The sequence below is a fragment of the Chiloscyllium plagiosum genome, unplaced genomic scaffold (genome assembly GCF_037043375.1).
Source record: "Chiloscyllium plagiosum isolate Xiang-an unplaced genomic scaffold, Cpla_swu_hap1 HiC_scaffold_33, whole genome shotgun sequence".
NCBI lineage: Eukaryota > Metazoa > Chordata > Chondrichthyes > Orectolobiformes > Hemiscylliidae > Chiloscyllium > Chiloscyllium plagiosum.
In genome coordinates, this window is record NW_028270171.1 from 13,966,629 (window position 1) to 13,993,425 (window position 26,797).

Here is a 26,797-nt window from a genome sequence, read left to right on the forward strand (position 1 = left end):
CTGATTGGCCATGCCTCATACACATGTCTGATAACCAATTGTAGTGGCTTCACCATGCCTTCCCCGTCTGTCATTTTTAACTTCGGGTCAGACCCATTGAACATTTACTGGGAGTCACCATAACATTTGAGTCTCCATTCATGGACAAGCAACCCTGAGCTCAGTTGTAGCCATTTAACATGAAAGTATGTGGTTTATTCACCATTGACCAGAAACTGAGTTGTTGATAGTCTGACAGAGCCTTTTTGAGAACATGAGAAATGGGAGCAGGAATAGACTATTCGGCCTGTTGAGGCTGCTTCCCTTTCAATATGATCATGGCTGAACTTTGATGTCGGTTTTGCCTCTAGTACGGCATTTTTACCCAATATAGCAATGATTGCATTATCCCTCATAACATAAGAACCAGGATATAGATAATGTAGCATTGAAAAACACAACAACCTTTATTACTAATATATGCTAATACATCTGCACAGGCATTTCAGTGATTGGGTTAACACTAGGACATTCAGTTACAAAAAGTAGCATGCCATGTTTCAAGTGGCCTGATGTAAGGTGGACTCCGAGACTTTTATACTTTCAGGCCATATGCAATGATGCAGAGATAATATCATGAACTGGGGTACTGTAAGGATATGGGTATGAAGCATGGCCAATCAGATAGGATGTCAGAACATGGGAGCATGTGATGGCCTTAATGATATTATAACTAGATTATTAAGCCAGAGACCCAGGTAATGCTCTGGGAACCTAGGTTTGAATCCTGCCATGGCAGATGGTAGAATTTGAATTCAGTAAAAGAAATTTGGAATTGGGAGTCAATGAAACCATTGTCACTTGCCAGAAAATTCCTCCTGATTCAGTCATACCTTTTAGGGAAGGAAACTGCCATCCCTACCTGGCCTACATGTAACTTCAGACTCATAGCAATGATTTTGATTCTTAACTGCCCTGTGAACAATTAAGGATGGGAAAGAAGTGGCCTAACCAGAGGAGCCCCAAATCTTCTTACTGAATTAAACAAAAAATGCCTGTTAAATATGTACTGCACACTGACTGTGAGACATAAAATAAATTCTGAGGGAGTTAGATTAGACCTTGAAACGTTAATGATCTTTCTGTCTCCATGGATGCTGCCAGACCCGCTGAGTTTCTCCAGTATTCTCTGTGCTCATTTCAAATGTCCAGCATCCGCGGTGTTTGCTTTTATCATAATGCAACAATGTTGGATTTCGAATCCACTTTACCATCCAGTCCTCATATCCATCAATTTTCTAATTCTAAATAAGAAAAGAAAGACTTGCATTTAGAAAACACTCTTCAGGACCACTGGGCATCTCAAATGACTACTTTACAGATACTGAAGTGCTTTTTGAATTGTAGTCACAGTTGTAATGTAGGAAGTGCAGTCGCCAATTAATGGACAGCAAGCTCCCACAAACAGCAAATGATGCTGAACAGATAACCCAATGTTTTGCAATGTTGATTGAGAAAGAATTATAGGCTGGGATTCTAGTTAGAATCCTCTTGTTTTCTTCAAAATAATGCCATGGAATCTTCATGTCTACTCAATCAAGGCAGGCCACAATTCAGTGCCTTATCTGAAAGACGGTACCTCCAACAATATAGCACTCCCTCCATGCTGCGCTGGCGCTTCAACCCTGATTGTTACACTCCAGTCCTGAAAGCAGGTTGTCTTACGTGGAAAGGCTATAGACAGGTTAGGTCTGCATCCTCTGGAGTTTAGAAGTGTTAGATGTGACTTAGTTGAAACATCGAAGATCCTAAAGGGGTTCCGACTGGGTGGATGTGCAAAGCATGTTTCCTCTTGTAGGAGAATCTAGAGTTAGGGATCTAAACTGGGGTTGAAAAATAAGGGGACAGCTATTTAAGACAGAGTTGAGGAAAAGTTTTTCTCTCAGAGGATTGTGAGTTTTTAGAATTCTCTTCCTCATAAGGCAGTTGATGCAGAATCTCTAAAGATTTTTAGAGCAGAGGTAGATAGATACTTGATTGCCAAGAGAATGTAAGATTATCTGGGAATATGCAGGAATAAAGAGTTGAGGTTAAGAGCAGATCACTCATGATTTTATTGAATGGCAGGTGGCGTACTCTTATTTCTTGTACGTTTGTACAGTATATTAGTGTTTGGTAATAAAAGGGCTGCCAGTTAAGCCACAGTTGATCATGGAGACAAAATCTGCCAATTGTATAAAACCTACACACTTCTTGAGGGTATGATCATACAGACTTTGGTGCTGAGCTACATTAGGGAGATGTTAAGACAAGTGAGCAAATCTTGGCCAAAGAGGTTAGTTTGAAGGGACATCTAAGAGAATGATCTCAGAAGGAGAGAGGTTTAGGGAGAAAATTCCATAGATTAGGGCCAAGGCATCTGAAGGCACAGCTGGCAATGATGGAGAGAAGGAAATAGGGGATTGCACAACAAAGACAGAATTTCAGGAATGCAGAGATCATGGAAGGTCAAAGGTCTGGTGCATGTCGCAGAGATTGGGAGCGGGACAGGGTTTTGGTGGAATCAGAATAGAGGGATGGGAGTTTTGGCATTTCTACAATCGGCCAGGAACTACTTTCTGACAATATGACAGTCATGATGGCATGATGGAAGCTAAAACCTATCCTCTGAGCATCAAGGGAAGTTTAGATCACAGCAGACTCACAGATCCGCTGTCCACAGGGTCAGAAGCTCACATTTCACAGGAGGGTCAGACCTCCACAAGATAAATGCAGCAATAAAAATAAATGGAAATACAATACCCGGAAGACCTGTGTTAGAGATCTGATTGGGCATGAAACCAATTCAACTTCCACACACACACACACACACACATCAGACACCCCACCAACCTGCCTTTGCTTTAAAGCTGCCTATACTGCTGAGGCAGTTTTACTTTTTCACTCATGAAACGCAATGAGGTATTTATTACTTTACAATAGCCACTAGGGAGAGGGTTGAAAGCTGTAATCTAATCGCAGGATTATCATAAACTGCAAGAGAAAAGCTTTGGTGATTTATGATGCTATCTGAAACCATGGAGCAGCCAAGAAAACAATCTTCCCAGTTATGTAACACCTCATTAAATTGGTAGTGTGGCTCCTTTTGTGGAGGATGTATGTTTTGTCTGGAATAACCGCAATGAGGTATGGAGTGGCAAAGATGATGATATTTTGGAATAGTACTGACTATTGTCTAGGCTGACACTGACGCAGGGAGTTTTCCAGCTCTACTGGCTTGTCTCCCTGATGGACATTGCCCCTGGTTCTGTCGGGAATCCTGTCAGAAAGATCTGGATTCAAGTTCCACTCCAGGCCGAGAGTTATGAAATGCAAGGCTGTGACTCCAGTGTGGTCCAAAGAGAATACGGCGCTGCCTTTTATGTGAGACATTAATCAGAAGGCCAGGTAGACAGAAATGTTCCCATACAGCAGTATTTTGGAGAAGAGCAGGGGTACATAGGGATAGGAATAGGCCATTCAACCCCTTGAGCCTGCTCTATTCTAGATCATGAATAATCATCTAGCTCAATGGAATCTTCTTTGGCAGATATGTATCTATCAATCAAACTTATAGGTGATCTGGTTATTATCGCACGCTGTTTGTGAGAACTTGCTGTACACAACGTGGCTGCTGTGTTTCCTAATTACAACACTGGCTCCACCTCAAAAGTATTAATTGCCTGTAAAGTGCTTTGAGTCATCTGGTGCTTGGAAAAGGCACTATATAAATGCAAACATTTCCTTTTTCAATATCAGTAATAGTGACATTGGTTACCGGTTTCAGTACTGTTTGTAAGGATATGGGTATAGAATGGCTGGACCATGGGTAGAAAGGCAGACTGGGCGTTTGCTTCAGGACATCCCAAAGTGTTTCATCACCAATGAATTATTCTTTGTGCTGTGAGGCAGGAAACGTGGCTAACAGTTTGAATGGAGTTGGATCCCATAAACAGAAATTACATAATGATGGCAATGTTTTCTTCAGGATATTGGTGAAAGGATGATTGTTGCCCAGGGCCATGTGAGATATTAAAGTATTAATTTTCTCTGCTGACCTGCAGGAAATTGGATGTCCCGAGGCCATGGTGGGGTGCCTCTGATTACAGTTAGATTGTAAGGAATTTACATTCCCACCCCTTGCCATTCAGAGCTGTTTACATGGCCATTTCCTACTATTCAGAGATAATTTACAATTGCATCATCATTCTTTTCAAAATCAATAAGAACATTACAGTTGGAATTTTGACTACTCCCTGTAGTTAAAAAAAAGATTTGCAACAGATTTGACCATTAAGGGATGATTTACATTATATTGTTTCAGGAGATGGTCAGGTCACTGCATTGTGTCTTGAGTGGCATGTGACTGTGAAGGACTGGCTGGGGGTTGTCTTGTGGGCATTATTGACTGTAATGTAAAGATTTTGTATAAAGGAAGGAATGTTTCCTTTGTTCTGGGAGACCGCTCGGCGTGCTTCACAAGGGGGTTAAGAGTTTCTCCACAGCTTGTACTGTATTTGTTAATAAAATTTGGTTGTTGTTCACAGAAGTTGACGTATTGCAGTTGCATCAAGTGCATAAGGATCCCAGGAAAAAATAACTTAACACATGGGGAAAGAGTGGGGATTAGCTTACGCATAGAGTTGACACAGGCACTGTGGCCTCTTCCTGTACTGTCACAATCATTAATTGCAAAGGTGAACTCCACTGCAATTCTTTGAATTGTATAATTGGAACTTTTATGGCCACCCAAGAAATGACATTGGTTGAATGTTACATCCAAAGGCAACACCTACAACACTCCCACACTCCTGCACTGAGATGTCAGCTCTACCCAAGTCTCTGGAATGGGACTTGAAGTCCCCCATAACTTGATCAAGCTTGGTCAAAGATGCAGACATTTAGGGTCATCATAAAGTCAAAGGGAGAGGCAGGGATGGGGTCTCGAAGAGAGAGAAAGAACTCCAGTGTTTAGAGCATGGGCATATGAATGCATTGCTAATGGAGTGAAGAAGTATCAGGGATCCTAATGATACCAGAGTTGTGCAGATATCTCGGATGGCTGTGGGAATGGAGGAGGTTTCAGAGATAGAGATGAGCAAACCATAGAGAGATTTGAACAGTAGACTGTAAATTGAAAAAGCCACTCCTGCCTCCCTAAATCCTGTCCACCGTGTACAAGGCACAAGTCAGGAGTGTGATGGAATATTCCCCACATGACTAGATGAGAACAGCTCTAACAACACTCAAGAAACCTGACACAATCAAAGACAATGCAACCTGCTAGACTGGTACCCCATTCAACAATTTAAACATTCCCCCCACAACTAGCATACCATGGCAGAAATGTGGGCAATCTATACGATGTGCTTCAGCAACTCACCAGACTCCTTAGACAACACCTTCCAAGTGTGAGACCTCCACCTGCTAAAATGATAAGGGCAGCATATACATGGGAACACTTCTGCCTGCAAAGTTCCCTCTAAGCCATTGACTGTCCCTGGAACTATATCACTGTTCCTTCAATGTCACTGGGTCAAAATTCAGGAACACGCTCCCTTACAGCACTGAGGGTGGGTTGGGTGATATCTAGTGACCTTGCCAGCAATGTATACTTCCCAAGAACAAATTTTTAATAAAGCCTTTGCATCAGGCAGTCATGTGCAATGTTATCAAAGTGTTACTGGCAGTTGGCATACATTACAAATGATATTTCCAACACTTGTTTGGAATGTCATGTCAAGATAAGTCCAGAAGGGTAGGCCTGGCAGCATCGTCCTTTCTGAATGTTGCTGGCTGCCAGATAGAAGCACAAAGTTAATATTCAGACCACAGATGAAGGTTCCAATTCAACTTGCCAACTAAAACAGTTAATGGTACAGATCTGTCTTGACAGCTGCTGGAAACTTGACAAGGGCAGCAAAGTAGAGTCTGCTACTTGCTCCATGAAGCAGACTGTTGCCAATGTGGAGGCCACAGACTGGCTGGTTGTAGATTGGCAGAAGACAGCAGCAGTCAGATTCCATACCCGTCTCAGTGCCAATAACATCCTGGTGAATTATTTATTTTTACCAGCTCTTCAATGTGGGAGTCTTGTGGTCTTAGTGAATCTGAATTACCATCATTGCTGCCTCCTACACTGCCTTTGAAACTTCCTTTTTTTTTAATTCTTTCATAGGATCATGGCGCCAATGGCAATGCCAACATTTATTGCCCATCCCTAATTGCCCAGAAGGCAGCTACGGGTCAATCTCATTGCAGTGGGCCTGGAGACCAGATAAGGAGGACAAACTTCCTTCTGTAATGGGCATGACTGAACCAGAAGCGTTTTTAAAGAATCAATGCTGGTTTCATGGTGATCATTATCGAGTCTAGCTTTCAGTTTCAAATTTATTAGTTGATTCAAATTCCACCAGCTCTCCGAGTGGGATTTGACCCAATTTTCACAGAGCATTAGCTCGTGCCTCTGGATTATTTTTCCAGTGTCATTACCTCAAAATCATCAATGCCGTAAGCTTGACCATCTTCAACTGCTTCATCAATGACCTTCCATCCATCATTAGGTCAGAAGTGGGAATGGTTCACCAATGATCGCACAAGGTTATGCATCATTTGCAACTCCTCAGACACTGAAGCAATCTATGCCCAAATGCAGCACGACATGGACAATAGACAGCTTTGAGGTGACATATGGCAAGTAACATTCACAACAGACAAATGTCAGGCAATGAGAGAGAATCCTGATCGTCCATTGCCCCTTGACATTCAGAGGTCTAACCATCACTGAATGCCCCACTGTCAACATCCTGGAGGTTACTATTGATCAGAAACAGAACTGGATCAGCCAAGTAAATAGAACGGCTGAAAGAGCAGGTCAGAGCCTAGGAATACTGCAGTGAGTAACTCACTTGACTTACCAAAGCCTGTCCATAATCTACAAGGCACAAGTCAGGAGTGTTGATAGAATACTCCCCACCTGCCTAGATGAATGCAGCTCCAACAATACTCAAAAAGCTCAATATCATCCAGAACCCACTGGATTGGTAAGGCATCTGGCCTTTCAACACCTACTCCCTTCATCAATGATGCACATTGGCAGCAATGTGTACCATCTACAAGATATACTGTTTTAACTCAACAAGGCTCTTTTGGCAGCACCCAGGACCTCTCACATCAAGAAGGACAAGGGAAGCAGGTATGTGGGAACATTACCACCTGCAAGATCTGCTCCAAGCTGCACATCATCCTGACTTAGAAAAAGATTGCTGTACCTTCGCTGTTGCTGGGTAAAAATGAGGAGGTGCTGACATTGGATTTCACATGATGAAGGACCAGCACGCCGAAGGCTTATGATTTCAAATAAACCTGTTGGACTACAACCTGGTGTCATGTGACATCTGGCTAGGTTAAATATCCTGGAACTCCATCCCTTACAGCATTGTGGGTCAACCTACAGCACCTAGACTGAGCAGTTCAGAAGGCAGCTCATCATCACCTCCTCAAGGGCAACCATGGATGGGTAATAAATGCTGGCCCAACCAGAGTTTCCCACAACCCATGAACAAGTCAGAAACATGCAATATTATGACACAACTGCCATAGTCATCAAGTCCTCCGATGGGATTTGAACTTAGAGCTTCTGGTTCAGAGCTAGGGACACTATCCACTGCTCCATAAAGATAGTAATAGAAAGAAGGAAAGGAAATGAGAAACAAGAAGAAAGAAAGAAAAATATGTAAAAGGAGAAATAGAGGGTGATGGTTACAGAGAAAACTTTGGGAGAAGTTAAACATTGCGAGATTCAAAGGGAGAGAGAATGGGATAGAGAGAGAAAAACACAACAAAAAAAGCGTCAAAGGAAAAGTGATAGGAAAAAAGAAACAGAAAACAGTAGAGACCATTGACAGACTAAAGGCCACATACACAGTTAGATTCACACACAAATACAAGTTCACACACATACATAAAATTCAGAAGCAAACATGTACGCATAAAAAAAGAGAAAAGCAGGCATCCAGTCGATAATTGGACTGACAGAATCACACACAAAAACACATAGCCTCTGGGAACAGAAGCATCCAAAGGTCGAGACTAATGATCCAGAGAGATGAGGCAAAAGTGAGGACTGCAGATGCTGGAGATCAGAGTCTAGATTAGAGTGGTGCTGGAAAAGCACAGCAGGTCAGGCAGCATCCGAGGAGCAGGAAAATCGATGAAGGGCTTTTGCCCGAAACATCGATTTTCCTGTTCCTTGGATGCTGCCTGACCTGTTGTGCTTTCCCAGCATCACACTAATCTAGACTCCAGAGAGATGAGTTCAAATCCCACCATAGCAGCTGAAGAATTTCAATTCAAAGGATTAAACCAATCTGCACACATCCAAAAAATAATGATATCAGTAATAGTGATATTGAAACCATTGGTTTATTGTAAAAAGACACATCTTGTTCACTCATATCTTTAGGGAAGTAGATCTATCCTTAACTCTATGTTACTCCATATTAACAACAATATTAGATTAGATTACAGTGTGGAAACAGGCCCTTTGGCCCAACAAGTCCACACCGACCCGCCGAAGCGAAACCCACCCATACCCCTACATTTACCCCTTACCTAACACTACGGTCAATTTAGCATGGCCAATTCACCTGACCCTGCACATCTTTGGACTGTGGGAGGAAACCGGAGCACCCGGAGGAAACCCACACAGACACGGGGAGAACGTGCAAACTCCACACAGTCAGTCACCTGAGGCGGGAATTGAACCCGGGTCTCCGGCGCTGTGAGGCAGCAGTGCTAACTGCTGTGCCACCGTGCCGCCCACTATGTTTGACTGTTAACTGCCCCAGAAACAGCCAAGTAAGATATTCAGCTCTATTTTTAAAAAATTCATTCATGGGATGCGGGTGCTACTGACTAGGCCAGCATTTATTGCCCATCCCTAATTGCTCAGAAGCAGTTAAGTGTCAGCCACATTGCTGTGGTTCTGGAGTCATATGTAGGCCACACTATAAGGGTGACATTAAAGGGACATTGGTGAACCATTACAAAATGCAATTAATTTTGCAGGGGGAATTAGGGATGGGCAGCAAATGCTGACCTTGCTATTGGCACCTACATTCTGTGAGAGAATCTTTTATTCATACAGACATATGCATAAGGAAAAATACATGAAAAATTGTAGGCAGAGGTCAAACAGACTGCCAGAAACACACACTGGGAAATACACAGCTATTCATACATCAAGAAGCCATGTCTCAGTTATAAGGTTAGTAGGGAAGCTGCCTTGAAACCTCAATAAAACAGCTGTGTAATTGGTGCTAAGACTAAGCAGAGTGAGTTCTACAATAACGAGATTAACAGAAGCCATGAATTTACTTCCTTTGCACAGAAAGAGAGATGGAATTGGAGGGAAAATTACTCCAAGGCCATTCTCCTCAGGTCTTTTGATGGAGGAATGGGCATAGATGTCCCTACTGTTGTATCATTCCCATCAGAGAACTGTGCAGAAATGACAATAGTTTCTAGGTGTATCAGTATGTAGTGATTGGAATCAGGTGGACCTTGTTGACTATCAGATCCTTGATTGGGGTTATTAACCTGGGCAAGTCAGGAAACTCGGACAGGCCAATATCAACAGAGGGGCATGCTCTATTTCCCCCTCCAGTTCTACCCTGACTTAATCCCTACCCTTCCCCTCACTTTTTTGATCACACAGCACTGCCCTTTGATGAAAAGAGCAATGCTTGTCACTGACCACTCCGGTGTTTCCTTTCTTCCTGATATTGGAAATTGGCTAAAGATTTGTACACCTGTTGTCTTTCACCATGTCTCACACCTGCACACACGCAACATGGGTAACAAATGAAAGAAGAAGAAAAGCAAAAAAAAATTAACTGGACATTTAGAATCTCCTCAGTTCTGGGGACTGACTCTGAGCTGGCTGTCCACAGTGACTGTACGATGGGGAAAAGTGCTCTTGGTCTAGGATATTCTCTTCCTTAAATAAAACAGTGGGGAGTGCTCTATTCCCCCCCCCCCCCCCCCCCCCCACCTAACTCTACCCTGACTTAATCCCTACCCTGCCCCTCACTTTTTTGATCATGCAACATTGCCTTTTGATGAGAAGGACATTGCTTATCACTGGCCACCCTGGTGTTTCCTTTCTTCTTGGTGGTGGAAATTGAATAAAGATTTGTACACCTGTTGTCTTTCACTGTGTCTCACACCTGCACACACACAACATGGGTGCTGGGGAAAATATAAGCACTGCCGCAGCTAGGCGGTAATGTTGGGGTTAAGGAAAAAAATAGAAAAATAATATAAACCGGAGGTCCCTAAAAAAATTATAAACTGGGAGTCCTCCTTGTGGGTCTGCTCCTGGGCCTGGCCAAACTGGCCATAAACAGGTCCAGGCAGCGGGCTGTAGAGGGGGTCGTTAGGGCCGATTGCCTGCCCCTCTTCCGCGGTTACATTAGAGCCCGGGTGTCCCTGGAGAGGGAGCACGCGGTGTCCACCAACACCCTCAAAATTTTTAGGGAGAGGTGGTGCACCGCAGGGAGTGGAGTGCTTTATTTCTCACTCCAACTCTATTTTGATTTAATCCCTGCCCTCCCCTTCACTGTTTGGTTACTCAGCATTGCCCTCTGAGAAGGGTGCTGCTTGTCTCTGGCCACCCTGATGTTTTCTTTCTTCCTGGTGGTGTAAATTGAATAAAGATTTGTACACCTTGTGTCTTTCACTGTGTCTCACACCTGCACACACACAACATGGGTGAAGTAAAAAAAAAGAAAAACAATATAAATGGGGTCACCGGTATCAGGCTCTCTACATGGGGTTATGTCTGAGACTGGGTGTCCCTGGAGAAGGAACATGCAGTGTCCACCAACACCCTCACGTTTTCTGGGAGAGGTGGGCACTGCAGGGAGTGAAGTGTATTATTTCCCCCTCCAACTCTAGTTTGATTTAATCCCTGCCCTCTCCTTCACTGTTCGGTCATGCAGCTGCTTGTCACTGGCAACTCGGGTGTTTCCTTTCTTCCTGGTGGTGGAATATAAATAAAACTTTACACACTTGTTGTTTCTCACTGTGTCCGACACCTGCACACACACACACACACGACGTGGAAAAATAGGCACTACCTCTGTCATGCAGTAGTGTAAGGAACCGTAAAAGAAAAAAATAAATAAGGGGTCCCCAATAGCAGGCTCTCGATGTAGGCGTCTCCCCCTTTCTCTCGGGGATCAGCGGGTGGAGGGTGCTGCATGCAGGAGTCCCCTGCAACCGCAGGCTGCGGTGGTTCACGGACTCCCAGCCCAACTGCTTGTTCTGTGGTGCTGTGGAGTCCTTGGACCATGTATATATGGGGTGTGGTGGGTTGCACTCCTTTTTTAGTTTTCTAGAGAACCTTCTCCTTTGTTTTTGGTTGCACTTCAGCCCCACGCTCCTGATCTTTGGGCACCTGGTGTGGAGGAGGGAGGGTAGGTCAGAGGATCTCCTCGTGGGTCTGCTCCTGGGCCTGGCCAAACTTGCCATAAACAGGTCCAGACAGTGGGCCATAGAGGGGGTCATTACGGCTGATTGCCTGCCCCTCTTCCGCGGGTATGTCAGAGCCCGGGTGTCCCTGGAGAAGGAGCACGTGGTGTCTACCAACATCCTCGAGAATTTAAGGGAGAGGTGGTGCACCACAGGGAGTGGAGTGCTTTACTACCCCCTCCAACTCTATTTTGATTTAATCCCTGCCCACTCCTTCACTGTTTGATCATACAGCATTGCCCTTTGATGAGAAGGGCACACCTTGTCACTGGCCATTCGGGTTTTTCCTTTCCTCCTGGCGGGTGGAAAATGAATAAAGATTTGTATATCCGTTGTCTTTCACTGTATCTCACATCTGCACACACACAACATGGAGAAAAGAAAAACAAAAAAATGTATAAACAGGGGTCCCCAGTAGCGGGCTGTCTTGGGAATCTGGGGTGGTGGGTGCAGCACGCGGTGGTCCCCTGCAACCACAGATTGCGGTGGTTCACAGACTCCCATCCCAACTGCTTGTTCTCTGGTGCTGTGGAGTCCGTGCACTATGTATATATGGGGGTGCGTGTTTGCACTCTCTTTTTAGTTTGCTTAAGAATTTTTTTTTGGTTGCATTTCAGCCCCAAGTTCCTGATCTTTGAGCACCTGGTGTGGATGGGGGGGGGGGGGGGGGAGGGTAGGTCAGAGGATCTCCTCGTGGGTCTGCTCCTGGGCCTGGTCAGGCTGGCTATCTATTCCTGATGAAGAGCTTTTGCCCAAAACGCCGATTTTCCTGCTCCTCAGATATAGCCTGACCTGCTGTGCTTTTCCAGCACCACTCTGATCTAAACTCTGGTTACCAGCATCTGCAGTCCTCACTTTTGCCTAGGCCATTAATAGGACCATGCAGCCGGCTAATTGCCTGCCCCTCTTCTGCAGTTATGTTCGGGCTCAGGTGTCCCTGGAGAAGGAGCATGTGGTGTCTACCAACATCCTCGAGGTTTTCAGGGAGAAGTGAGCACGATGGAGTGTGGAGTAGTCTATTTCCCTCCCTCCAACTCTATTTTGATTTAATCCCTCCACCCTCCTTCACTTTGTTAATCACTTAGACATTGCCCTCTGATGAGCAGGGCACTGCTAGTCACTGGCTACTTGAGTGCTTTTCTTCCTGCTGGTGGAAAATGAATAAGATTTTCTGCACTCATTTGTTTCCCTGTCCTACACCTGGACACACACAACATGGGTGCTGGGAAAAATAAGCACTACTACTGTTTGGCAGTAGTGTGGGGGTTAATATATATTTATATATATATATATATATATAAGCAGGGGTTGTCTTACACCTCCACAGACACGTGTACTGGGGAAAATAAGCAATACTGCTGTTTGGCATTAGTGTCAAGGTTGGAAAAAAGAAAATAGAAAAAAATACATATAAATGGAGTTTAGAATCTCCTCAGTTCAGGGGATTGACTCCAAGCTGGCTGGCCACAGCCAGTGTATCATGCACATGTAAATAAAGGGTGACTTAGTGAAGGGATTTTGGCCTCTGTGTAGATATTTCAGAGTACTTTATACAATTATTTAAAATGTCTGCTCCATGCTTCAGGCCAGGCTTCCATCTCTCTATGGCTTTATTTACTTTTCTTTGAGTTCCCTCAGTGAGTGTAAGTCAATTGCCAGACTGTTAGAATCAAACATATAATTATTGATCACAACGTCACTCCCAAACCCTGGGCTGTCTTAGTGTCTGGAAGAGGGATATTGTGATATGGGAAGAAAAGATAAACACAATGAAAAGGAGAATATCCTCATCACTAAGGAAGAGACCACTATCAGGAGGCCTCTCAGAAGCAGTTATGCTGAAATATAGAGGCCATACAATGTGATTACTTTGTGTTTTTCATTTTGAAAGATTCAGGTGAAGAGACAGCCCCGTAATGCACCACATAATCTTCCATGAGGAGGGAATGAGAGAAAATGAAATGGATCAGCAAGTTGTAGTTAGGAGGCAGTTGGGTTTGAAAAGCCTCCAACTGCCCCAGGAAATGAGTAACATGGAGTCAGAGAGTTTGAGGGAGAATCTCCTCCAGGTCTAGAAACCTTTGAGGGCTTTGTATTCCTCCAGCTTCAACCTCTTGTTCATCTCTGGTTATCTTGACACTAACTCCTCAGATAGTGAAGCAATTCATGTCCAAATACAGCAAGGCCTAGACAATGTCCGGGCTTGGGGTGACCCAGTGGCAAGTAACATTCACAACAGACAAATGCCAGGTAATGAGAGAGAATCCTGACCTCCCATTGGCCCTTGACATTCAAAAGTATTACTATCATTGAATGCCCCACTGTCAACACCTTGGGCATTACTATTGACCAGTTATTGAACTGGATCAGCCAAGTAAAAACAATGGCTAAAAGAGCAGGTCAGACTCCACTATTGCGAACCAGACCTTCAGCTGTATAGGCTGCAAGCCCATAAGAATCCCTCCCTCATTTGTATATTGCATTTACATTGCACCTTTTACTTTGCTGATGTCACAGAACTTGTTGGAATTATTATTTGTGAGGAGGATGTAAGGAAGCTTCACGGTGATCTAGACAATATGATTGTGTGGGCAAAGACATGGCAGATGCAGTATGATGTGCTAAACGCAAAGTTATATACTTCCATGTGAAAAACAGAAAGGCAGATTATTATTTAAATTGAGATATATTTGGAAAGTGTGGATGTACAAAGGGGTCTAGGTGTACCTTGTACACCAGTCAATGAAAGTAAACACGTGTAGGAAGCAACTAAGAAGGCAAATGGTATGTTGGCCTTCATTGTAAGAAGATTTAAATTCTGAAGTCTTGCTACATTTATACAGGGCCTTGGTGAGGCCACACCTGAAGGATTGTCATAGAATCCCTACAGTGAGGAAGCAGGCCATTCGGCCCTTTGAGTCTAAACTGACCCTACAAAGAGCATCTCACCCAAACCTACCGCCTACTGTATCTATTTCCCATGGCTATCCCTGGACAATATGACAATTTAGCATGGCCAATCCTCCCAACTTGCACATCTTTGGATCATAGGAGGAAACTGAAGCACCTTGAGGAAACCCCACAGACACATGGAGAATGTCCAAACCCCACGTAGTCACCCGAGGGTGGAACTGAATGTGGGTCCCTGGCGTTGTGAGGCAGCAGTGCTGACCACTGAGCCGCCATATGTGCAGCTTTGGTCTCCCTCCCTAAGACAGGCTACCCTTGCCGTAGAGGGAGTGCAGCAGAGGTTCACTAACTTGATATTGGTGGTGGCATGGTTGCTTCTATGAGCAGATATTGGTTTGACTCGATCTGCATTCACTAGAGTTTGGGAGGATGAGAGGGAATCTGATTGAAATGTAAAATTCTAACAGGGCTGGACAGACCAAATGCTAGAATGATGTTTCCCCTGACTGGGGATTGTAGAACCAGAGAATGCAGTCTCAGGATATGGAGTAGACCATTTAGGACTGAGATGAGGAAGAATTTCTTCACTCAAGAGTGTGGCCTGTCATGAAATTCACCATCACAGAAGGAGGTTGGGATGCTGGGCAAATCTAAAAGAGGCTGATAATTATTTAGATATTAAAAGCATCATGAGATGTGGAGAGAAAATGGGAATATGGCATTAAAAGAGAGGATCAGCCATGATCATAATAAATGGTGGAGCAGGACTGAAGAGCTGGATAGACTAGTTTTCGTGTTTCAATTCACATTTCAAATTTTGTGTACGAGTCACATTTTATTATCTTTCATCACATTTAGGAGCAAACAATGTCTCCCTTAACCAAAGGAAACCTGGTTAATTTAGCTCCTTTTAAAACATAAATACATTTGCTTTGGGAAACAGTGTCTACCAGGAAAGGGGTCCTTTAATTTAAAATTAACTTCCTGTGAGCAGCAGAGAAAAGGGTTGAATTAAAGGGAGCCAGTCTTCACCCCCCCCCCCCCCCCCACCCCCCCCCCCCACCTCCCCCCTCACCTGGGAATGTAATTAGTTGGGCAATGGTGGTGGTGGTTGGAGGGGGAGGGGTGTTGCAAGTTGTGGGTATCCCATTCAGAATCGAATTGGGTTGAGACCAATTGTAACACAGCCCAAGAAAGCAGGCAGGAAATTGTGTCTTTAATGAGAACAAACCCTTCATTCCATAGAGCTCCTCACCTTTTATGGGAAAGCTGGTGGAATTTTATTGAGATGCTTGGGATTCAGGCAAATCGTATTAAATTATTTGTAACAGTCACCCTGCGACAGGCCCTGACCCAGTTCCAGTCTGTTTCAGATTAGTTTATCCCTCTGTTCTGGTACTGTGTGTCACAGGCTATCATTCTTTCAGATACGCTTGTAAGGCTTTGAACTCTGCACAGTCCTCCACTTGATGAAAATGTACTTATTTTGCAATGGCCTTTTGTTCCCAAATTTTGGACTTGTCATGTTGGTACAAGGGGATGGTTTAGAATCAGACTGACAGCGTCCTGGTACTTTTTTTCAAATTCTGCATGGTACTGAATCTGCTTGTATTATCCTCAGAGAAAGAGAGATTGTGTGTGTGCGCACACCTGTGTGTTTGTGTATGTGCCTGAGTGTACCTGTGTGTGTGTGTGCGCACGCACCTATGTGTTTGTGTATGTGTGTGCGCGTGCACACCTGTATGTTTGTGTATGTTCCTGAGTGTACCTGTTTGTGTGTGTTCACGCGCACACCTGTGTAATTGTGTATGTGTTTGAGTGTACGTGTGTGTGTATCTGTGTGTAAGACAGCCCTTTGAAATGAGAATGATGCTTATGGCATAAATCTTTACACAGTTTTTTTTAACATGGATGAGGTTGTTAAGTTGCATATATTGCACGGTTCTGGCTGACCAGGAAATTCTCCTGCTGTTGCCATCAGCCATAGGTATATCATGCGGGTTTACAGATTGATTACTGTCCAATTTGGTTATGTTACAGAACACCTTTCTTGGGCCTTGAGGCAGGATTTCAACATAAGAATATAACATAAGAACTTGTGCAGGAATAGACCATTCAGCCTGTCCAGTTTGCTCCTCCATTTAACACAATCATGGCTGATCTTGTCTCAGCCTCAACTCCCTTTTCGTGTCTGCTACCCATAACCCTTTAACTCATTACTCATTAAAAATCTATCTCCTCCTTAAATTTACTCAACGCCCCAACATTCACCACAATCTCGGGTAGTGAATTCCCCAGCCTCATGACTGTTTGAGATGAGTAAGTCTTCCTCATCTCTATTTTAAATCTATTATCCCTTATCCTAAAACTATAACCTCTTGTTCTAGATTGCCCCACATGAGGAAATTTCTGCACTTTGTCCTTTTTATCAATCTCCTTTAGCAACCTGGAACCCCTGGCTCAGAGGTAGGAATGCTACCGACTGCGTCACATTGACTTTCCAGGTTGTAATTCTCACTAAAACAAAAGCCTCCTCATCTTCCTCTAGCCCTTTTCTTTTTCCAAATTATCTCAAATCTCCCAGCCTGCCGACCCTTGTATGACCAAATTTACAGTTGTATCCAAACAAGGGCTGCATTAGAGAGGACAGCAATTTAGGTGAAGCATTTTGTAATTGTTAAGTCTCCAATCCCTTCGGGTGAATTGCATTAGGCTGGGAACATTCAGAGTTCTCAGTCACAACAATCTGCACTCAGCTGAAGGCCATCACTTTTTTTAGAGACAGAGGGGCCTGGCATTATTAGAAACAGATTTACGTGTGATCCCATGGGAGCAGGACTCGGCTGGAGAAAAATAGTTTGAATACTTTCTGCTAATTGAAGTTCAGAGTTTGAGAGAATTGTTTTGCTGGGTTGAATTCTCAGCGAAAGTTCTGCTGTTTTTAAGGCGTTTGCTTGCGATGTGAGGTCTTTAAGGAACGTATTTTTTTTTGCTGGTCCCCCCTGCTTAAACTTTTCTTTGACGTAATTCATCATTATAGTTAGACTGCAGACCTCTTCATCCATCATTCGGGCTTTGGCTGACTGCTCTCAGTCCGTGCTGCAATGCCCAGATGTTAAGGTTTTCAGCTTTTGTGTTGGAATCCCATCATGATTCACCCCCTCACCAGATTCCTGCAACCTCTTCTAGCCCTACAAGCCTCGGAGTTCTCCATGCTCCTCCAATTCCAAATACTTACACATCCCGAATTTTGTCTCTCCATAGGTGGCCAGGCCTTCAGTTCCTCCAGCTGGAAACTGGCTGTTCCAATGTGACCGTTCTTTTAAAGTACTTTGTAAAAAATGTTACTGTGCGCACTCATCTATTTCAGTCAATCGCCATATTTCCTGGTGTCAGAAGGCAGAGTGAAGACTCTCCCATTAACCAAATTGTAATCGGTTCCTCTTCCCACCCCCCCCCCCCCCCCCTTGACACACTCAAGCTTCACCTTCCCCCCTCACCCCCTCTTTCTCCCTCCACCCAGATACGACGGGGTGTACAAAGTTAAAAATCACACAACACCGGGTTATAGTCCAACAGGTTTAATTGGAAGCACACTAGCTTTTGGAGCATCGCTCCTTCATCAGGTGGTTGTCCAGGTGGTTGTCCACCTAATGAAGGAGCGGCACTCCAAAAGCTAGTAACCCTGAACACTATGGGCAATTTAGCATGGCCAATTCACCCTAACCTGCACATCTTTGGGAGGAAGACGGAGCACCCAGAGGAAACCTACGCAGACACCGGGAGAATGTACAAACTCCACACAGACATCTGAAGCTGGATTTGAATCTAGGTCTTTGGTGCTGTAAGGCAGCAGTGCTAGCCACCATGCCACCCCCATAGAGTCACAGAGATGTACAACAGGGAAACAGACCCTTCAGTCCAACTCATTCATGCCAACCAAATATCCTAAATTAATCTCGTCCCATTTGCCAGCATTTGGCCCAAATCCCTCAAAATCCTTCTTATTTATATATCCATCCAGACGTCTACCCTCAAAAATGCTCCTTCAAACCAACCTTTTTTTGAAACAAAAGCATAAATTGCTGGAGAAACTCAGCTGGTCTGGCAGCATCTATGGAGAAAGAAAGCAAAGTTAATGGTTTGGGTAAACACTCCTTCAACCTTTTTTTAAATCACTCATGGGATGTGCGTGACTTTGGCAGGCCAACATTTATTGCCCATCCCTAATTGCCCAGAGGGCAGTTAAGAGTCAAACACATTGCTGTGAGTTTGGAGTCAGATGTAGGCCAGACCAGGTAAGGATAATATTTTCTTTCCCTAAAGGACATTAATGAGCCAGATGGGTTTTTCTGACAATTGGCAGTGGTTTCATGGTTAATATTAGACCCTTAATTCCAGACTTTTATTAAACTCAAACTCCACCACCTGCAATAGCAAGATTTAAACCTGGGTCCTGTCTTCCCATTTGCAGTGGACTACCGAGGCACAGGTGGCATGCTGCGTGAGTCCCCAGAACATTACCAAGGTTTCTTCATCATGGCTTGATGTCAAAATATTTTTCATATTGTTCTTGTAAAGCACCTTGGGATGCCTAGAAAGGTGCTCTGTGAATGCTGGGATTTTGGAGAGATCACCCTTCTAACTACAATTATAGTCACTTAGAGAAGGTACTAAAGAATTAGCCTCAACATTATAGTTGCCAACTCTTCAGAATTTCCCTGTAGGCTTCACAAATTAGAGGCTAAACTGAAACAAAATCAAAAAGCTTTCTGTCGATTAAATGATCTTAAATGTGTTGGGGAGTCGGCAAATGACGAATTGATTGACAATCAAGAATCATCCAATCAAAATGTAAGCGTTACCTCGCTTTCCCATTTTTTATTCATTGATGGGATAAGGACATCGCTGGCTATGCCCACATTTATTGCCCATCCCTAATTGCCCAGAGGGCAGCTAAGAATCAACCATATTGCTGTGGGTCTGGAGTCACATGTAGGCCACACCAGGTCAGGATGGCAGTTTCTTTCCCTGAAGGACATTAGTGAATCAGATGGGTTTTTCCAACAATGGATTCATGGTCATCATTAGACTCTTGATTCCAGATTTTTTTTTGTTGAATTCAAACTCCACCATCTGCTGTGGCGGGATTCGAACCCAGATCCCCAGAACATTACCTGGATCTCTGGACTAACAGTCCAATGATAATACCATTAGGTCATTATCTCCCCCCATTTCCTATTGGCAGGGAACACAGGGCACTTTGAAGATGGTCATGTTGGGTGGCCATTGACATGATTGTGGCCCAGCGGGGAGATTAGAGACAGCAAGTCATGCCCTTACACCTCCTCCAGGAATATGTCCACCTGAAGTTGACAAACCTAATTAGCAAAGGTCAGTGCCCCTAGGGAAGGGCTGAGAAAGAAAACTATAATAAATCTTCAAATTTCCCACAGAAAAACCTAAAAATGATCAACAAAGCTGAGTTGAAATGAGCCTGGGCCTACTAGGTAGGCATTAGCTTACACACAGTGGAGGTGCTGAGTGTAATCAAGTCTGCCTGGAGTGCATTTGCATTGCTGTATGGAATAGATTTATTTTAAATATTTATCTTTTGGGCTTACACTGACGTTTTTTTGTTTGTGCAGTGAGTTCCGGTGTCAAAGAGTAACCTTGGCCAAAGGCAGGCCTGTCATTTATCGTCAGTGAAGGCTGTTCACCTCCAACTGCCAGCAATGTGCATGAATTTTAACGATTGCCTGTCCTGACTTCAGTGTTCTCACGGGTTTATAACAGAGAAGAAGTCCATTCAGTCCATCATGCCTATGCTAGTCAACAAAGATCTGACTCCAAGAATCTCACTTTTCAGCTTTTGCTCCACAGCCCCGGACATCATGGCAATGCTAATTAATCTTTAAATACTGTTTCAATGCTGCAAGAATCTCTAACCCCACCATCATTTCAGGCAATGAGTTCCAGACTCCCACCACCCTCCGATTGTTCTCCTGATGGCCTCTACTTACCTTAACTCTATACTACCTGTTTTTTTTGACTCCTCTACAAATGGAATAAGTGTCTTCCTATCCACCCTATCAATGCTGCTCATAATCTTTTAGACTTCTATCGCATCCCATCTCAACCCCTGCTGCTCCAAGGGAAACTACTCCATCTTATGCAATCTTTCCTCATAGCTCAGGCCTAGGCATTATCCTGTTAAATCTTCTTCAATTGCGTCCTTCCTATAATGTTGTGACCAGAACTATAGAGCATAACTGTATATCTTATACAGTTCCAGCATAACTTCCCTGCTCTCGTATTCTATGTTTCAGCTGAAAAAGGCAAGCGTGCCTTCTTAACCACTTTATCGATCTGCCCTGCTACCTATAGGGTACTGTGGATAGGCACGGTACTGTCTCTCTGATCTTCAGTACTCTCCAGGGTCCTTTCATTCACGATGTATATCCCTTGCCTTCTTAGCTCTCCCCAGATGTTCACACGTTTCCATGTTGAATTCCATTTGCCACTGCTTCGCCCAGCTGACCAGTCCGTTGACATCCTGCTGCAGTTTATGGATATCCTCCTCATTATTTACCACCCTTTCAATTTTGGTTTTATCTGCAAATCATTAATGTTACACCACAAACAGCAAGGGCCCCAGCACTAAGCCCTGCAGAACTCCACCGGAAATAGACTCCCAGTCACATGGATATTCCTCTACCATTGCCCTTTGCCTCTCAGCTAATTTTGGATCCAATGTGCATCCTTACTTTAGATCTTATGGAATCTTACCTTTTTGACCAGTCTACTATGAGGGATCTTATTAAGAGCCTTGTTAAAGTCCATGTGGACCATATTGATTACATTACATTCATCAACACTTCTGCCTACCTGCTCAAAACATTTGACTAAATTTGTCAAACATGCCCTTCGCTTAACAACTCCCTGATTAATCTGTGTATCTCAAATGATATATTCTGTCCTTTAGAATTCTTTCTAATAATTTCCCCAACAGAGGGGTAGACTGACTGACCCCTGATTTCCGGTCTATCCTATCTTCCCCCTTTTTTAAATAATGGGACAACATTAGTGGTCGTCCAGTCCTCAGGCAGCTTGAAAATTACAGTCAGAGCCGAAAATGTCTCTTCTCTTCTCTTCTTTTCTCTTCTCTATAATGTCTGCGGATTTAATCACTTTTAAGGCTGTTAAACCCTCTAATACCTCCTCTCTCTCTTTCTCTCTCTATGGTAACTTTCAATATTTCATAGTTCTCTAACCTGATGTCTACACCTGTATTCACCTTTTTCATTGAAGACCAACACAAAATAATCATTGAAAACAGTTTCCAGATTGACTGGGTACACAAACACACATTACATCCACAGTTCCTGATGTGCCCTACTGTTTCCCTAGCTATTCTCTCATTCTTGATATATTCAAAAACCCCTTTAGGTGAAAATTGAGGGTTATTCTTTAAAAGCTGTTTGTATTTTTATTGCTTTGTTTCAGGTGCTCAGGCTTCAGATACTTTACCATCTTTCTGGTAGGAGTCTGGGGCAGTAAGTGTCTTTCAGCCAATTGTCCATGGGAGGCATCACATTCCAGTGGTAGCCTTTTGGACATTTTCTAATTGTGTGGTCACCAGAAAGCCACAGTATGCCCTTCAAGAACTTTGTACCTGGTATCACTTGATACAGCAAAGATTCTGAGTGTCTTGACACAAAAGGAAGACTTGCATTTTTATAGCATCATTTAGGATCCCAATAACCTTTCCTGCTTATGAATTAATGTTGAAGAGAGCCATTCACACATAGCAAGCTCCCATGAACAATAACAATATACCGACTAGATGGTTTTAGTGATGTTGGTTGAGGGGTAAGAATATTTGGTTTGGAAAAGATCAGTACTCCAGTGAGAACATTCCTGTTCCTGTTGGAAATATTGACTTGGGATCATTTACATCCACCTGAGGAGGGACATTGGCCTCAGTTTAATAACTCAAGCAAGAGAGAAAAATGTTACCAACAATGCAGCACTCCCTCAATATTACACTGGAGTATCAGGCTAGAATTTTGCATTTCCCTGGAGTTAATATTGAACCTACAACCTCATGATTCAAAGGTAAGATTGGAGTCACAGTCAACACCTACTGGTAATTCTTTGCAATGCTGTTGAAAAGCCAGAGAGGAGGGGTAAGGCTGATAGTATTGTACATTTCTGAGACAGAGGCTTCAGGTTTGAGACCCACTCCAGGTTCTGATGGACAAGGAGGGTGTCAGTATGGCATAGTAGAACTGGTTTATTGTCAACCTGTAATTATTTGCCTGTGGCAGGCAGCAAGAGTTGATGAATCTCAGACATTCTTGCTGAAGGATGGCACCCCTTAACCTATAGCTGCTAGTGACTTATATTAAGGAAAGCTTGACTACAAAAACAGCATGTGTGCTGGGTCCATCGAATGGACAGTAACCTTTGTTTAAAAGAAGCAGGCCTGAGATGATGCAGATTTTCGGTGCTTGGCTCAGGCTAAGGTAGGGATTGGCTTTTCCTGCACTAAGCTACCAACAGGTGCCCCTCAGTTCATAGGGCAAGTTCCCCAGAGGTTATCTCTCTGATTGATCTTTGCTCATGAATACTTTCCTTAACCTTGTGCACAGTTCTGCCTGGGGGATCTGTGCCTGTGAAGTTACACTGAACCCTGGCAGCAATGTTGAAAGGAGTCATTTTTCTGGCTAATGTGAAGCTCTGTCCAACGACTCAATGGCTTCAGGGGGCTGCTCACACAAAAAGACACAGCGAACATTTTTGATCCAAATGCCTTATGGGACCTTTTCGTGCTGTGTTAATAATGCTTTCTGGAGGAATCCTCTAAACAGTTTACTCTATTAGCCATGGCCAAGCTCTCTCTCTCAGACAGATGCTAGTGTTAGAAAGCATCCACGTAAAATGTTGCGAGAGCAATGGAATGGTTTCTGTGTCAGGGACAAGTATGTAGAGAAGTACATAGAACATAGAACATAGAACATAGAACAATACAGCACAGAACAGGCCCTTCGGCCCACGATGTTGTGCCAAACATTTGTCCTAGCTTAAGCACCCATCCATGTACCTATCCAATTGCCGCTTAAAGGTCACCAAAGATTCTGACTCTACCACTCCCACAGGCAGCGCATTCCATGCCCCCACCACTCTCTGGGTAAAGAACCCACCCCTGACATCTCCCCTATACCTTCCACCCTTCACCTTAAATTTATGTCCCCTTGTAACACTCTGTTGCACCCGGGGAAAAAGTGTCTGACTGTCTACTCTATCTATTCCTCTGATCATCTTATAAACCTCTATCAAGTCACCCCTCATTCTTTGCCGTTCCAACGAGAAAAGGCCTAGCACTCTCAACCTATCCTCGTATGACTTATTCTCCATTCCAGGCAACATCCTGGTAAATCTTCTCTGCACCCTCTCCAAAGCTTCCACCTCTTTCCTAAAGTGAGGCGACCAGAACTGCACACAGTACTCCAAATGTGGCCTAACCAAAGTCCTGTACAGTTGCAACATCACTTCACGACTCTTGAATTCAATCCCTCTGCTAATGAACGCTAATACACCATAGGCCTTCTTACAAGCTCTATCCACCTGAGTGGCAACTTTCAAAGATCTATGAACATAGACCCCAAGATCCCTCTGTTCCTCCACCTCACTAAGAACCCTACCGTGAACCCTGTATTCCGCATTCTTATTTGTCTTTCCAAAATGGACAACCTCACACTTGGCAGGGTTGAACTCCATCTGCCACTCCTCAGCCCAGCTCTGCATCATATCCTAGTCCCTTTGCAGCCGACAACAGCCCTCCTCACTATCCACAACTCCACCAATCTTCGTATTGTCTGCAAATTTACTGACCCATCCTTCGACTCCCTCATCCAAGTCATTTAAAAAATTACAAACAGCAGAGGACCCAGAACTGATCCCTGCGGAACTCCAATTGTAACTGGGCTCCAGGCTGAATATTTGCCATCTACCACCACTCTCTGACTTCGACCGGTTAGCCAGTTTTCTATCCAACTGGCCAAATTTCCCTCTATCCCATGCCTCCTGACTTTCCGCATAAGCCTACCATGGGGAACCTTATCAAATGCCTTACTAAAATCCATGTATACTACATCCACTGCTCTACCCTCATCCACGTGCTTGGTCACCTCCTCAAAGAATTCAATAAGACTTGTAAGGCAAGACCTACCCTTCACAAATCCGTGCTGGCTGTCCCTAATCAAGCAGTGTCTTTCCAGATATTCATAAATCCTATCCCTCAGTACCCTTTCCATTACTTTGCCTACCACCGAAGTAAGACTAACTGGCCTGTAATTCCCGGGGTTATCCCTATTCCCTTTTTTGAACAGGGGCACAATATTCGCCACTCTCCAGTACTCTGGTACCACCCCCGTTGACAGTGAAGATGAAAAGATCATTGCCAACGGTACTGCAATTTCCTCTCTTGCTTCCCACATAATCCTAGGATATATCCGTCAGGCCCGGGGGACTTGTCTATCCTCAAGATATCCTACATAAAGTAGAGTGGCAGGAAGGAGTTACATTAGGAGTGTGAAATGCTAATTAAGTATGAAAGATCAAATACAAGGGAGGACTTTATGACTACAGAGCAAATACCTCAAAGAGCAAATACAAGATAGCAGTCATGATTCACAGCAAGAGCCAAGAAGTAGCAAATGAGGTGAACTCCTGGATAATCACTGGGATTTTGGTTAAGTATTGACCAGGGCAATGGGAGAACTCAAAACAACAAACAGCCAATTAAATTCTCCTTTTCAAGTGAAGTCACCATCTAAATGCCATTGGTTAATTTAGTTTTTGTTCTTTCACAGAATGTTGGGCCATCGTAGAACATCAACATAGAACAGAATGAACAGAATCCATTCGCCCCAATAAGACAACACCAACCCTCAGGGCATCCCACCCAGATCTATCCCCCTTCCCTATCCCTTAACCCTGCATTTCACGAGGCTAAGGATGGTTGCTCATTCTTTATTGGCTTGCTTAGCCGTAACTGTCGCCAAAATGAATCAAAGTACATGATGTTTCCTCCCGGTGCTCTGGTTTCCTCCCAAGTCTAAAGCTGTACAGGTTAGGTGAATTGGCCATGCTAAATTGCCCATGGTGTCCAGGGATGTACAGGTTAGTGGATTGGCCATGCTAAATTGCCCATGGTGTCCAGGGATGTACAGGTTAGGGTGGATTGGCCATGTTAAATTGCCCATGGTGTCCAGGGATGTACAGGTTAGGTGGATTGGCCATGCTAAATTGCCCATGGTGTCCAGGGATGTACAGGTTAGGTGGATTGGCCATGCTAAATTGCCCATCGTGTCCAGGGATGTACGGGTTAGGTGATTTGGCCATGCTAAATTGCCTATGGTGTCCAGGGATGTACAGGGTAGGGGGATTGGCCATGCTAAATTGCCTATGGTGTCCAGGGATGTACTGGTTAGGTGGATAGGCCATGCTAAATTGCCCATGGCGTCCAGGGATGTACAGGTTGGGTGGATTGGCCATGCTAATTTGCCCATGGTGTCCAGGGATGTACAGGTTAGGTGGATTGGCCATGCTAAATTGCCCATGGTGTCCAGGGATGTACAGGTTAGGTGGATTGGCAATGCTAAATTGCTCATGGTGTCCAGGGATGTACAGGTTGGGTGGATTGGCCATGCTAATTTGCCCAAGGTGTCCAGGGATGTACAGGTTAGGTGGATTGGCCATGCTAAATTGCCCATGGTGTCCAGCGATGTACAGGTTAGGTGGATTGGCCATGCTAAATTGCCGATAGTGTCCAGGGATGTACAGGTTAGGTGGATTGGCCATGCTAAATTGCTCATGGTGTCCAGGGATGTACAGGTTAGGTGGATTGGCCATGCTAAATTGCCGATGGTGTCCAGGGATGTACATGTTAGGTGGATTGGCCATGCTAAATTGCCTGTGGTGTCCAGGGATGTACAGGTTAGGTGGATTGGCCATGCTAAATTGCCTGTGGTGTCCAGGGATGTACAGGTTAGGTGGATTGGCTATGCTAAATTGCCCATGGTGTCCAGGGATGTACAGGTTAGGTGGATTGGCCATGCTAAATTGCCCATCGTGTCCAGGGATGTACAGGTTAGGTGGATTGGCCATGCTAAATTGCCTATGGTGTCCAGGGATGTACAGGTTAGGTGGATTGGCCATGCTAAATTGCCGATGGTGTCCAGGGATGTACAGGTTAGGTGGATTGGCCATGCTAAATTGGTCATGGTGTCCAGGGATGTACAGGTTAGGTGGGTTGGCCATGCTAAAT

At 44.1% G+C, this 26,797-nt stretch overlaps 1 protein-coding gene across 1 annotated transcript in view; it reads right to left on the minus strand.

Moving 5' to 3' along the window:
- The window catches only part of LOC148141229 (uncharacterized), a 59,784-nt gene extending 54,252 nt beyond the window's left edge, over positions 1 to 5,532 (minus strand). Inside the window, exons 1-2 of the mRNA XM_087978297.1 lie at positions 5,402 to 5,532; positions 1,101 to 1,283 (exon numbers count right to left, since the gene is read on the minus strand). The gene's annotated coding sequence lies outside the window, so the exon portion shown is untranslated. The remainder of the gene's footprint in view (positions 1 to 1,100; positions 1,284 to 5,401) is intronic.
- Between the last annotated feature and the right edge of the window lie 21,265 nt (positions 5,533 to 26,797).